This window comes from Taudactylus pleione, unplaced genomic scaffold, assembly GCF_031769625.1.
Source record: "Taudactylus pleione unplaced genomic scaffold, aTauple2 ptg000815l, whole genome shotgun sequence".
Lineage (NCBI taxonomy): Eukaryota > Metazoa > Chordata > Amphibia > Anura > Myobatrachidae > Taudactylus > Taudactylus pleione.
Window position 1 is genome coordinate 1,207,966 of NW_028285217.1, and position 14,153 is coordinate 1,222,118.

The 14,153-nt window shown below is 31.5% G+C and overlaps 4 non-coding genes across 4 annotated transcripts; all 4 read left to right on the forward strand.

The window, feature by feature from the left end:
- Positions 1–1,632: 1,632 nt before the first annotated feature.
- Positions 1,633–1,705, forward strand: TRNAF-GAA (transfer RNA phenylalanine (anticodon GAA)). The gene has a single exon. It is a non-coding gene; the product is annotated as a tRNA-Phe (tRNA).
- A 2,358-nt stretch (positions 1,706–4,063) lies between these two features.
- TRNAF-GAA (transfer RNA phenylalanine (anticodon GAA)) lies at positions 4,064–4,136 on the forward strand. The gene has a single exon. It is a non-coding gene; the product is annotated as a tRNA-Phe (tRNA).
- Positions 4,137–8,433: 4,297 nt separating this feature from the next.
- TRNAF-GAA (transfer RNA phenylalanine (anticodon GAA)) lies at positions 8,434–8,506 on the forward strand. Its single transcript has one exon. It is a non-coding gene; the product is annotated as a tRNA-Phe (tRNA).
- Positions 8,507–12,317: 3,811 nt separating this feature from the next.
- TRNAF-GAA (transfer RNA phenylalanine (anticodon GAA)) lies at positions 12,318–12,390 on the forward strand. The gene has a single exon. It is a non-coding gene; the product is annotated as a tRNA-Phe (tRNA).
- Positions 12,391–14,153: the final 1,763 nt, after the last annotated feature.

Sequence of the window (14,153 nt, forward strand, 5' to 3'; positions counted from 1 at the left end):
AACTTTTACTTAAATGTATGATTAAGGGTTTGTAATGGATATATTTACAGTATAAAACACATATTTTCTTTTCATTTCATGGAATCATGCTGACAGAAAAATATTGATACTTAACCTTGTGTAACCATGCAAACATAGCTCAGTTGATGTCTTAGTGACTTTTGCCATACACAGACCTTGCCGAAATAGCTCAGTTGGGAGAGCGTTAGACTGAAGATCTAAAGGTCCCTGGTTTTGGTATGTTTGAGTGCATTTTTCTTTTTTCCTTGAGTAGTGATCAGAATTTAATTATTTCAAAATTAAACAACATCATTTCTTAACTTAGTTGAGAATTCAGTAGTAACTTCTAAATGATGAGAATGTTTATTTAACAACACGGTGCATAAATACAGCTTAAATATTGTTTTCATGTTGTAAGTCACGCTACTCTAACTATTATGAAAATTTGAAGTAATCTAACAATGCTTCCTGACCACAATTTGTTAAAACTTTTACTTAAATGTATGATTAAGGGTTTGTAATGGATATATTTACAGTATAAAACACATATTTTCTTTTCATTTCATGCAATCATGCTGACAGAAAAATATTGATACTTAACCTTGTGTAACCATGCAAACATAGCTCAGTTGATGTCTTAGTGACTTTTGCCATACACAGACCTTGCCAAAATAGCTCAGTTGGGAGAGCGTTAGACTGAAGATCTAAAGGTCCCTGGTTTCGGCATGTTTGAGTGCATTTTTCTTTTTTCCTTGAGTAGTGATCAGAATTTAATTATTTCAAATTTAAACAACATCATTTCTTAACATAGTTGAGTATTCAGTAGTAACTTCTAAATGATGAGAATGTTTATTTAACAACACGGTGCATAAATACAGCTTAAATATTGTTTTCATGTTTTAAGTCACGCTACTCTAACTATTATGAAAATTTGAAGTAATCTAACAATGCTTCCTGACCACAATTTGTTAAAACTTTTACTTAAATGTATGATTAAGGGTTTGTAATGGATATATTTACAGTATAAAACACATATTTTCTTTTCATTTCATGCAATCATGATGAGAGAAAAATATTGATACTAAACCTTGTGTAACCATGCAAACATAGCTCAGTTGAGGTCTTAGTGACTTTTGCCATACACAGACTTTGCCAAAATAGCTCAGTTGGGAGAGCGTTAGACTGAAGATCTAAAGGTCCCGGGTTTCAGCATGTTTGAGTACCTTTTTTCTTCTTTCCTTGAGCAGTTATCAGTTTTTAAGTATTTCAAATGTAAACAACATCATTTCTTAACATAGTTGAGTATTCAGTGGTAACTTCTAAATGATGAGAATGTTTATTTAACAACACGGTGCATAAATACAGCTTAAATATTGTTTTCATGATGTCCATCATGCTACTCTATTATGAAAATTTGAAATAAACTAACTGCTTTCTGACCACAATTTGTTAAAACTTTTACTTAAATGTATGATTAAGGGTTTGTAATGGATATATTTACAGTATAAAACACATCTTTTCTCTTCATTTCATGCAATCATGATGACAGAAAAATATTGATACTTAACCTTGTGTAACCATGCAAACATAGCTCAGTTGAGGTCTTAGTGACTTTTGCCATACACATACCTTGCCGAAATAGCTCAGTTGGGAGAGCGTTAGACTGAAGATCTAAAGGTCCCTGGTTCGATGCCGGGTTTCGGCATGTTTGAGTGCATTTTTCTTTTTTCCTTGAGTAGTGATCAGAATTTAATTATTTCAAATTTAAACAACATCATTTCTTAACATAGTTGAGTATTCAGTAGTAACTTCTAAATGATGAGAATGTTTATTTAACAACACGGTGCATAAATACAGCTTAAATATTGTTTTCATGTTGTCCGTCATGCTACTCTATTATGAAAATTTGAAGTAAACTAACTGCTTCCTGACCACAATTTGTTAAAACTTTTACTTAAATGTATGATTAAGGGCTTGTAATTTATATATTTACAGTATAAAATACATCTTTTCTCTTCATTTCATGCAATCATGATGACAGAAAAATATTGATACTTAACCTTGTGTAACCATGCAAACATAGCTCAGTTGATGTCTTAGTGACTTTTGCCATACACAGACCATGCCGAAATAGCTCAGTTGGGAGAGCGTTAGACTGAAGATCTAAAGGTCCCTGGTTTCGGCATGTTTGAGTGCATATTTCTTTTTTCCATGAGTAGTGATCAGAATTTAATTATTTCAAATTTAATCAACATCATTTCTTAACATAGTTGAGTATTCAGTAGTAACTTCTAAATGATGAGAATGTTTATTTAACAACACGGTGCATAAATACAGCTTAAATATTGTTTTCATGTTTTAAGTCACGCTACTCTAACTATTATGAAAATTTGAAGTAATCTAACAATGCTTCCTGACCACAATTTGTTAAAACTTTTACTTAAATGTATGATTAAGGGTTTGTAATGGATATATTTACAGTATAAAACACATATTTTCTTTTCATTTCATGGAATCATGCTGACAGAAAAATATTGATACTTAACCTTGTGTAACCATGCAAACATAGCTCAGTTGATGTCTTAGTGACTTTTGCCATACACAGACCTTGCCGAAATAGCTCAGTTGGGAGAGCGTTAGACTGAAGATCTAAAGGTCCCTGGTTTTGGCATGTTTGAGTGCATTTTTCTTTTTTCCTTGAGTAGTGATCAGAATTTAATTATTTCAAAATTAAACAACATCATTTCTTAACTTAGTTGAGAATTCAGTAGTAACTTCTAAATGATGAGAATGTTTATTTAACAACACGGTGCATAAATACAGCTTAAATATTGTTTTCATGTTGTAAGTCACGCTACTCTAACTATTATGAAAATTTGAAGTAATCTAACAATGCTTCCTGACCACAATTTGTTAAAACTTTTACTTAAATGTATGATTAAGGGTTTGTAATGGATATATTTACAGTATAAAACACATATTTTCTTTTCATTTCATGCAATCATGCTGACAGAAAAATATTGATACTTAACCTTGTGTAACCATGCAAACATAGCTCAGTTGATGTCTTAGTGACTTTTGCCATACACAGACCTTGCCAAAATAGCTCAGTTGGGAGAGCGTTAGACTGAAGATCTAAAGGTCCCTGGTTTCGGCATGTTTGAGTGCATTTTTCTTTTTACCTTGAGTAGTGATCAGAATTTAATTATTTCAAATTTAAACAACATCATTTCTTAACATAGTTGAGTATTCAGTAGTAACTTCTAAATGATGAGAATGTTTATTTAACAACACGGTGCATAAATACAGCTTAAATATTGTTTTCATGTTTTAAGTCACACTACTCTAACTATTATGAAAATTTGAAGTAATCTAACAATGCTTCCTGACCACAATTTGTTAAAACTTTTACTTAAATGTATGATTAAGGGTTTGTAATGGATATATTTACAGTATAAAACACATATTTTCTTTTCATTTCATGCAATCATGATGACAGAAAAATATTGATACTAAACCTTGTGTAACCATGCAAACATAGCTCAGTTGAGGTCTTAGTGACTTTTGCCATACACAGACTTTGCCAAAATAGCTCAGTTGGGAGAGCGTTAGACTGAAGATCTAAAGGTCCCGGGTTTCAGCATGTTTGAGTACCTTTTTTCTTCTTTCCTTGAGCAGTTATCAGTTTTTAAGTATTTCAAATGTAAACAACATCATTTCTTAACATAGTTGAGTATTCAGTGGTAACTTCTAAATGATGAGAATGTTTATTTAACAACACGGTGCATAAATACAGCTTAAATATTGTTTTCATGATGTCCATCATGCTACTCTATTATGAAAATTTGAAATAAACTAACTGCTTTCTGACCACAATTTGTTAAAACTTTTACTTAAATGTATGATTAAGGGTTTGTAATGGATATATTTACAGTATAAAACACATCTTTTCTCTTCATTTCATGCAATCATGATGACAGAAAAATATTGATACTTAACCTTGTGTAACCATGCAAACATAGCTCAGTTGAGGTCTTAGTGACTTTTGCCATACACATACCTTGCCGAAATAGCTCAGTTGGGAGAGCGTTAGACTGAAGATCTAAAGGTCCCTGGTTCGATCCCGGGTTTCGGCATGTTTGAGTGCATTTTTCTTTTTTCCTTGAGTAGTGATCAGAATTTAATTATTTCAAATTTAAACAACATCATTTCTTAACATAGTTGAGTATTCAGTAGTAACTTCTAAATGATGAGAATGTTTATTTAACAACACGGTGCATAAATACAGCTTAAATATTGTTTTCATGTTGTCCGTCATGCTACTCTATTATGAAAATTTGAAGTAAACTAACTGCTTCCTGACCACAATTTGTTAAAACTTTTACTTAAATGTATGATTAAGGGCTTGTAATTTATATATTTACAGTATAAAATACATCTTTTCTCTTCATTTCATGCAATCATTATGACAGAAAAATATTGATACTTAACCTTGTGTAACCATGCAAACATAGCTCAGTTGATGTCTTAGTGACTTTTGCCATACACAGACCATGCCGAAATAGCTCAGTTGGGAGAGCGTTAGACTGAAGATCTAAAGGTCCCTGGTTTCGGCATGTTTGAGTGCATATTTCTTTTTTCCATGAGTAGTGATCAGAATTTAATTATTTCAAATTTAATCAACATCATTTCTTAACATAGTTGAGTATTCAGTAGTAACTTCTAAATGATGAGAATGTTTATTTAACAACACGGTGCATAAATACAGCTTAAATATTGTTTTCATGTTTTAAGTCACGCTACTCTAACTATTATGAAAATTTGAAGTAATCTAACAATGCTTCCTGACCACAATTTGTTAAAACTTTTACTTAAATGTATGATTAAGGGTTTGTAATGGATATATTTACAGTATAAAACACATATTTTCTTTTCATTTCATGGAATCATGCTGACAGAAAAATATTGATACTTAACCTTGTGTAACCATGCAAACATAGCTCAGTTGATGTCTTAGTGACTTTTGCCATACACAGACCTTGCCGAAATAGCTCAGTTGGGAGAGCGTTAGACTGAAGATCTAAAGGTCCCTGGTTTTGGCATGTTTGAGTGCATTTTTCTTTTTTCCTTGAGTAGTGATCAGAATTTAATTATTTCAAAATTAAACAACATCATTTCTTAACTTAGTTGAGAATTCAGTAGTAACTTCTAAATGATGAGAATGTTTATTTAACAACACGGTGCATAAATACAGCTTAAATATTGTTTTCATGTTGTAAGTCACGCTACTCTAACTATTATGAAAATTTGAAGTAATCTAACAATGCTTCCTGACCACAATTTGTTAAAACTTTTACTTAAATGTATGATTAAGGGTTTGTAATGGATATATTTACAGTATAAAACACATATTTTCTTTTCATTTCATGCAATCATGCTGACAGAAAAATATTGATACTTAACCTTGTGTAACCATGCAAACATAGCTCAGTTGATGTCTTAGTGACTTTTGCCATACACAGACCTTGCCAAAATAGCTCAGTTGGGAGAGCGTTAGACTGAAGATCTAAAGGTCCCTGGTTTCGGCATGTTTGAGTGCATTTTTCTTTTTTCCTTGAGTAGTGATCAGAATTTAATTATTTCAAATTTAAACAACATCATTTCTTAACATAGTTGAGTATTCAGTAGTAACTTCTAAATGATGAGAATGTTTATTTAACAACACGGTGCATAAATACAGCTTAAATATTGTTTTCATGTTTTAAGTCACGCTACTCTAACTATTATGAAAATTTGAAGTAATCTAACAATGCTTCCTGACCACAATTTGTTAAAACTTTTACTTAAATGTATGATTAAGGGTTTGTAATGGATATATTTACAGTATAAAACACATATTTTCTTTTCATTTCATGCAATCATGATGACAGAAAAATATTGATACTAAACCTTGTGTAACCATGCAAACATAGCTCAGTTGAGGTCTTAGTGACTTTTGCCATACACAGACTTTGCCAAAATAGCTCAGTTGGGAGAGCGTTAGACTGAAGATCTAAAGGTCCCGGGTTTCAGCATGTTTGAGTACCTTTTTTCTTCTTTCCTTGAGTAGTGATCAGAATTTAATTATTTCAAATTTAAACAACATCATTTCTTAACATAGTTGAGTATTCAGTAGTAACTTCTAAATGATGAGAATGTTTATTTAACAACACGGTGCATAAATACAGCTTAAATATTGTTTTCATGTTGTCCGTCATGCTACTCTAGTCTGAAAATTTGAAGTAAACTAACTGCTTCCTGACCACAATTTGTTAAAACTTTTACTTAAATGTATGATTAAGGGCTTGTAATTTATATATTTACAGTATAAAATACATCTTTTCTCTTCATTTCATGCAATCATGATGACAGAAAAATATTGATACTTAACCTTGTGTAACCATGCAAACATAGCTCAGTTGATGTCTTAGTGACTTTTGCCATACACAGACCATGCCGAAATAGCTCAGTTGGGAGAGCGTTAGACTGAAGATCTAAAGGTCCCTGGTTTCGGCATGTTTGAGTGCATATTTCTTTTTTCCATGAGTAGTGATCAGAATTTAATTATTTCAAATTTAATCAACATCATTTCTTAACATAGTTGAGTATTCAGTAGTAACTTCTAAATGATGAGAATGTTTATTTAACAACACGGTGCATAAATACAGCTTAAATATTGTTTTCATGTTTTAAGTCACGCTACTCTAACTATTATGAAAATTTGAAGTAATCTAACAATGCTTCCTGACCACAATTTGTTAAAACTTTTACTTAAATGTATGATTAAGGGTTTGTAATGGATATATTTACAGTATAAAACACATATTTTCTTTTCATTTCATGGAATCATGCTGACAGAAAAATATTGATACTTAACCTTGTGTAACCATGCAATCATAGCTCAGTTGATGTCTTAGTGACTTTTGCCATACACAGACCTTGCCGAAATAGCTCAGTTGGGAGAGCGTTAGACTGAAGATCTAAAGGTCCCTGGTTTTGGCATGTTTGAGTGCATTTTTCTTTTTTCCTTGAGTAGTGATCAGAATTTAATTATTTCAAAATTAAACAACATCATTTCTTAACTTAGTTGAGAATTCAGTAGTAACTTCTAAATGATGAGAATGTTTATTTAACAACACGGTGCATAAATACAGCTTAAATATTGTTTTCATGTTGTAAGTCACGCTACTCTAACTATTATGAAAATTTGAAGTAATCTAACAATGCTTCCTGACCACAATTTGTTAAAACTTTTACTTAAATGTATGATTAAGGGTTTGTAATGGATATATTTACAGTATAAAACACATATTTTCTTTTCATTTCATGCAATCATGCTGACAGAAAAATATTGATACTTAACCTTGTGTAACCATGCAAACATAGCTCAGTTGATGTCTTAGTGACTTTTGCCATACACAGACCTTGCCAAAATAGCTCAGTTGGGAGAGCGTTAGACTGAAGATCTAAAGGTCCCTGGTTTCGGCATGTTTGAGTGCATTTTTCTTTTTTCCTTGAGTAGTGATCAGAATTTAATTATTTCAAATTTAAACAACATCATTTCTTAACATAGTTGAGTATTCAGTAGTAACTTCTAAATGATGAGAATGTTTATTTAACAACACGGTGCATAAATACAGCTTAAATATTGTTTTCATGTTTTAAGTCACGCTACTCTAACTATTATGAAAATTTGAAGTAATCTAACAATGCTTCCTGACCACAATTTGTTAAAACTTTTACTTAAATGTATGATTAAGGGTTTGTAATGGATATATTTACAGTATAAAACACATATTTTCTTTTCATTTCATGCAATCATGATGACAGAAAAATATTGATACTAAACCTTGTGTAACCATGCAAACATAGCTCAGTTGAGGTCTTAGTGACTTTTGCCATACACAGACTTTGCCAAAATAGCTCAGTTGGGAGAGCGTTAGACTGAAGATCTAAAGGTCCCGGGTTTCAGCATGTTTGAGTACCTTTTTTCTTCTTTCCTTGAGCAGTTATCAGTTTTTAAGTATTTCAAATGTAAACAACATCATTTCTTAACATAGTTGAGTATTCAGTGGTAACTTCTAAATGATGAGAATGTTTATTTAACAACACGGTGCATAAATACAGCTTAAATATTGTTTTCATGATGTCCATCATGCTACTCTATTATGAAAATTTGAAATAAACTAACTGCTTTCTGACCACAATTTGTTAAAACTTTTACTTAAATGTATGATTAAGGGTTTGTAATGGATATATTTACAGTATAAAACACATCTTTTCTCTTCATTTCATGCAATCATGATGACAGAAAAATATTGATACTTAACCTTGTGTAACCATGCAAACATAGCTCAGTTGAGGTCTTAGTGACTTTTACCATACACATACCTTGCCGAAATAGCTCAGTTGGGAGAGCGTTAGACTGAAGATCTAAAGGTCCCTGGTTCGATCCCGGGTTTCGGCATGTTTGAGTGCATTTTTCTTTTTTCCTTGAGTAGTGATCAGAATTTAATTATTTCAAATTTAAACAACATCATTTCTTAACATAGTTGAGTATTCAGTAGTAACTTCTAAATGATGAGAATGTTTATTTAACAACACGGTGCATAAATACAGCTTAAATATTGTTTTCATGTTGTCCGTCATGCTACTCTATTATGAAAATTTGAAGTAAACTAACTGCTTCCTGACCACAATTTGTTAAAACTTTTACTTAAATGTATGATTAAGGGCTTGTAATTTATATATTTACAGTATAAAATACATCTTTTCTCTTCATTTCATGCAATCATGATGACAGAAAAATATTGATACTTAACCTTGTGTAACCATGCAAACATAGCTCAGTTGATGTCTTAGTGACTTTTGCCATACACAGACCATGCCGAAATAGCTCAGTTGGGAGAGCGTTAGACTGAAGATCTAAAGGTCCCTGGTTTCGGCATGTTTGAGTGCATATTTCTTTTTTCCATGAGTAGTGATCAGAATTTAATTATTTCAAATTTAATCAACATCATTTCTTAACATAGTTGAGTATTCAGTAGTAACTTTTAAATGATGAGAATGTTTATTTAACAACACGGTGCATAAATACAGCTTAAATATTGTTTTCATGTTTTAAGTCACGCTACTCTAACTATTATGAAAATTTGAAGTAATCTAACAATGCTTCCTGACCACAATTTGTTAAAACTTTTACTTAAATGTATGATTAAGGGTTTGTAATGGATATATTTACAGTATAAAACACATATTTTCTTTTCATTTCATGGAATCATGCTGACAGAAAAATATTGATACTTAACCTTGTGTAACCATGCAAACATAGCTCAGTTGATGTCTTAGTGACTTTTGCCATACACAGACCTTGCCGAAATAGCTCAGTTGGGAGAGCGTTAGACTGAAGATCTAAAGGTCCCTGGTTTTGGCATGTTTGAGTGCATTTTTCTTTTTTCCTTGAGTAGTGATCAGAATTTAATTATTTCAAAATTAAACAACATCATTTCTTAACTTAGTTGAGAATTCAGTAGTAACTTCTAAATGATGAGAATGTTTATTTAACAACACGGTGCATAAATACAGCTTAAATATTGTTTTCATGTTGTAAGTCACGCTACTCTAACTATTATGAAAATTTGAAGTAATCTAACAATGCTTCCTGACCACAATTTGTTAAAACTTTTACTTAATTGTATGATTAAGGGTTTGTAATGGATATATTTACAGTATAAAACACATATTTTCTTTTCATTTCATGCAATCATGCTGACAGAAAAATATTGATACTTAACCTTGTGTAACCATGCAAACATAGCTCAGTTGATGTCTTAGTGACTTTTGCCATACACAGACCTTGCCAAAATAGCTCAGTTGGGAGAGCGTTAGACTGAAGATCTAAAGGTCCCTGGTTTCGGCATGTTTGAGTGCATTTTTCTTTTTTCCTTGAGTAGTGATCAGAATTTAATTATTTCAAATTTAAACAACATCATTTCTTAACATAGTTGAGTATTCAGTAGTAACTTCTAAATGATGAGAATGTTTATTTAACAACACGGTGCATAAATACAGCTTAAATATTGTTTTCATGTTTTAAGTCACGCTACTCTAACTATTATGAAAATTTGAAGTAATCTAACAATGCTTCCTGACCACAATTTGTTAAAACTTTTACTTAAATGTATGATTAAGGGTTTGTAATGGATATATTTACAGTATAAAACACATATTTTCTTTTCATTTCATGCAATCATGATGACAGAAAAATATTGATACTAAACCTTGTGTAACCATGCAAACATAGCTCAGCTGAGGTCTTAGTGACTTTTGCCATACACAGACTTTGCCAAAATAGCTCAGTTGGGAGAGCGTTAGACTGAAGATCTAAAGGTCCCGGGTTTCAGCATGTTTGAGTACCTTTTTTCTTCTTTCCTTGAGTAGTGATCAGAATTTAATTATTTCAAATTTAAACAACATCATTTCTTAACATAGTTGAGTATTCAGTAGTAACTTCTAAATGATGAGAATGTTTATTTAACAACACGGTGCATAAATACAGCTTAAATATTGTTTTCATGTTGTCCGTCATGCTACTCTATTATGAAAATTTGAAGTAAACTAACTGCTTCCTGACCACAATTTGTTAAAACTTTTACTTAAATGTATGATTAAGGGCTTGTAATTTATATATTTACAGTATAAAATACATCTTTTCTCTTCATTTCATGCAATCATGATGACAGAAAAATATTGATACTTAACCTTGTGTAACCATGCAAACATAGCTCAGTTGATGTCTTAGTGACTTTTGCCATACACAGACCATGCCGAAATAGCTCAGTTGGGAGAGCGTTAGACTGAAGATCTAAAGGTCCCTGGTTTCGGCATGTTTGAGTGCATATTTCTTTTTTCCATGAGTAGTGATCAGAATTTAATTATTTCAAATTTAATCAACATCATTTCTTAACATAGTTGAGTATTCAGTAGTAACTTCTAAATGATGAGAATGTTTATTTAACAACACGGTGCATAAATACAGCTTAAATATTGTTTTCATGTTGTAAGTCACGCTACTCTAACTATTATGAAAATTTGAAGTAATCTAACAATGCTTCCTGACCACAATTTGTTAAAACTTTTACTTAAATGTATGATTAAGGGTTTGTAATGGATATATTTACAGTATAAAACACATATTTTCTTTTCATTTCATGCAATCATGCTGACAGAAAAATATTGATACTTAACCTTGTGTAACCATGCAAACATAGCTCAGTTGATGTCTTAGTGACTTTTGCCATACACAGACCTTGCCAAAATAGCTCAGTTGGGAGAGCGTTAGACTGAAGATCTAAAGGTCCCTGGTTTCGGCATGTTTGAGTGCATTTTTCTTTTTTCCTTGAGTAGTGATCAGAATTTAATTATTTCAAATTTAAACAACATCATTTCTTAACATAGTTGAGTATTCAGTAGTAACTTCTAAATGATGAGAATGTTTATTTAACAACACGGTGCATAAATACAGCTTAAATATTGTTTTCATGTTTTAAGTCACGCTACTCTAACTATTATGAAAATTTGAAGTAATCTAACAATGCTTCCTGACCACAATTTGTTAAAACTTTTACTTAAATGTATGATTAAGGGTTTGTAATGGATATATTTACAGTATAAAACACATATTTTCTTTTCATTTCATGCAATCATGATGACAGAAAAATATTGATACTAAACCTTGTGTAACCATGCAAACATAGCTCAGTTGAGGTCTTAGTGACTTTTGCCATACACAGACTTTGCCAAAATAGCTCAGTTGGGAGAGCGTTAGACTGAAGATCTAAAGGTCCCGGGTTTCAGCATGTTTGAGTACCTTTTTTCTTCTTTCCTTGAGCAGTTATCAGTTTTTAAGTATTTCAAATGTAAACAACATCATTTCTTAACATAGTTGAGTATTCAGTGGTAACTTCTAAATGATGAGAATGTTTATTTAACAACACGGTGCATAAATACAGCTTAAATATTGTTTTCATGATGTCCATCATGCTACTCTATTATGAAAATTTGAAATAAACTAACTGCTTTCTGACCACAATTTGTTAAAACTTTTACTTAAATGTATGATTAAGGGTTTGTAATGGATATATTTACAGTATAAAACACATCTTTTCTCTTCATTTCATGCAATCATGATGACAGAAAAATATTGATACTTAACCTTGTGTAACCATGCAAACATAGCTCAGTTGAGGTCTTAGTGACTTTTGCCATACACATACCTTGCCGAAATAGCTCAGTTGGGAGAGCGTTAGACTGAAGATCTAAAGGTCCCTGGTTCGATCCCGGGTTTCGGCATGTTTGAGTGCATTTTTCTTTTTTCCTTGAGTAGTGATCAGAATTTAATTATTTCAAATTTAAACAACATCATTTCTTAACATAGTTGAGTATTCAGTAGTAACTTCTAAATGATGAGAATGTTTATTTAACAACACGGTGCATAAATACAGCTTAAATATTGTTTTCATGTTGTCCGTCATGCTACTCTATTATGAAAATTTGAAGTAAACTAACTGCTTCCTGACCACAATTTGTTAAAACTTTTACTTAAATGTATGATTAAGGGCTTGTAATTTATATATTTACAGTATAAAATACATCTTTTCTCTTCATTTCATGCAATCATGATGACAGAAAAATATTGATACTTAACCTTGTGTAACCATGCAAACATAGCTCAGTTGATGTCTTAGTGACTTTTGCCATACACAGACCATGCCGAAATAGCTCAGTTGGGAGAGCGTTAGACTGAAGATCTAAAGGTCCCTGGTTTCGGCATGTTTGAGTGCATATTTCTTTTTTCCATGAGTAGTGATCAGAATTTAATTATTTCAAATTTAATCAACATCATTTCTTAACATAGTTGAGTATTCAGTAGTAACTTCTAAATGATGAGAATGTTTATTTAACAACACGGTGCATAAATACAGCTTAAATATTGTTTTCATGTTTTAAGTCACGCTACTCTAACTATTATGAAAATTTGAAGTAATCTAACAATGCTTCCTGACCACAATTTGTTAAAACTTTTACTTAAATGTATGATTAAGGGTTTGTAATGGATATATTTACAGTATAAAACACATATTTTCTTTTCATTTCATGGAATCATGCTGACAGAAAAATATTGATACTTAACCTTGTGTAACCATGCAAACATAGCTCAGTTGATGTCTTAGTGACTTTTGCCATACACAGACCTTGCCGAAATAGCTCAGTTGGGAGAGCGTTAGACGGAAGATCTAAAGGTCCCTGGTTTTGGCATGTTTGAGTGCATTTTTCTTTTTTCCTTGAGTAGTGATCAGAATTTAATTATTTCAAAATTAAACAACATCATTTCTTAACTTAGTTGAGAATTCAGTAGTAACTTCTAAATGATGAGAATGTTTATTTAACAACACGGTGCATAAATACAGCTTAAATATTGTTTTCATGTTGTAAGTCACGCTACTCTAACTATTATGAAAATTTGAAGTAATCTAACAATGCTTCCTGACCACAATTTGTTAAAACTTTTACTTAAATGTATGATTAAGGGTTTGTAATGGATATATTTACAGTATAAAACACATATTTTCTTTTCATTTCATGCAATCATGATGACAGAAAAATATTGATACTAAACCTTGTGTAACCATGCAAACATAGCTCAGTTGAGGTCTTAGTGACTTTTGCCATACACAGACTTTGCCAAAATAGCTCAGTTGGGAGAGCGTTAGACTGAAGTTCTAAAGGTCCCGGGTTTCAGCATGTTTGAGTACCTTTTTTCTTCTTTCCTTGAGCAGTTATCAGTTTTTAGGTATTTCAAATATAAACAACATCATTTCTTAACATAGTTGAGAATTCAGTGGTAACTTCTAAATGATGAGAATGTTTATTTAACAACACGGTGCATAAATACAGCTTAAATATTGTTTTCATGATGTCCATCATGCTACTCTATTATGAAAATTTGAAATAAACTAACTGCTTTCTGACCACAATTTGTTAAAACTTTTACTTAAATGTATGATTAAGGGTTTGTAATGGATATATTTACAGTATAAAACACATCTTTTCTC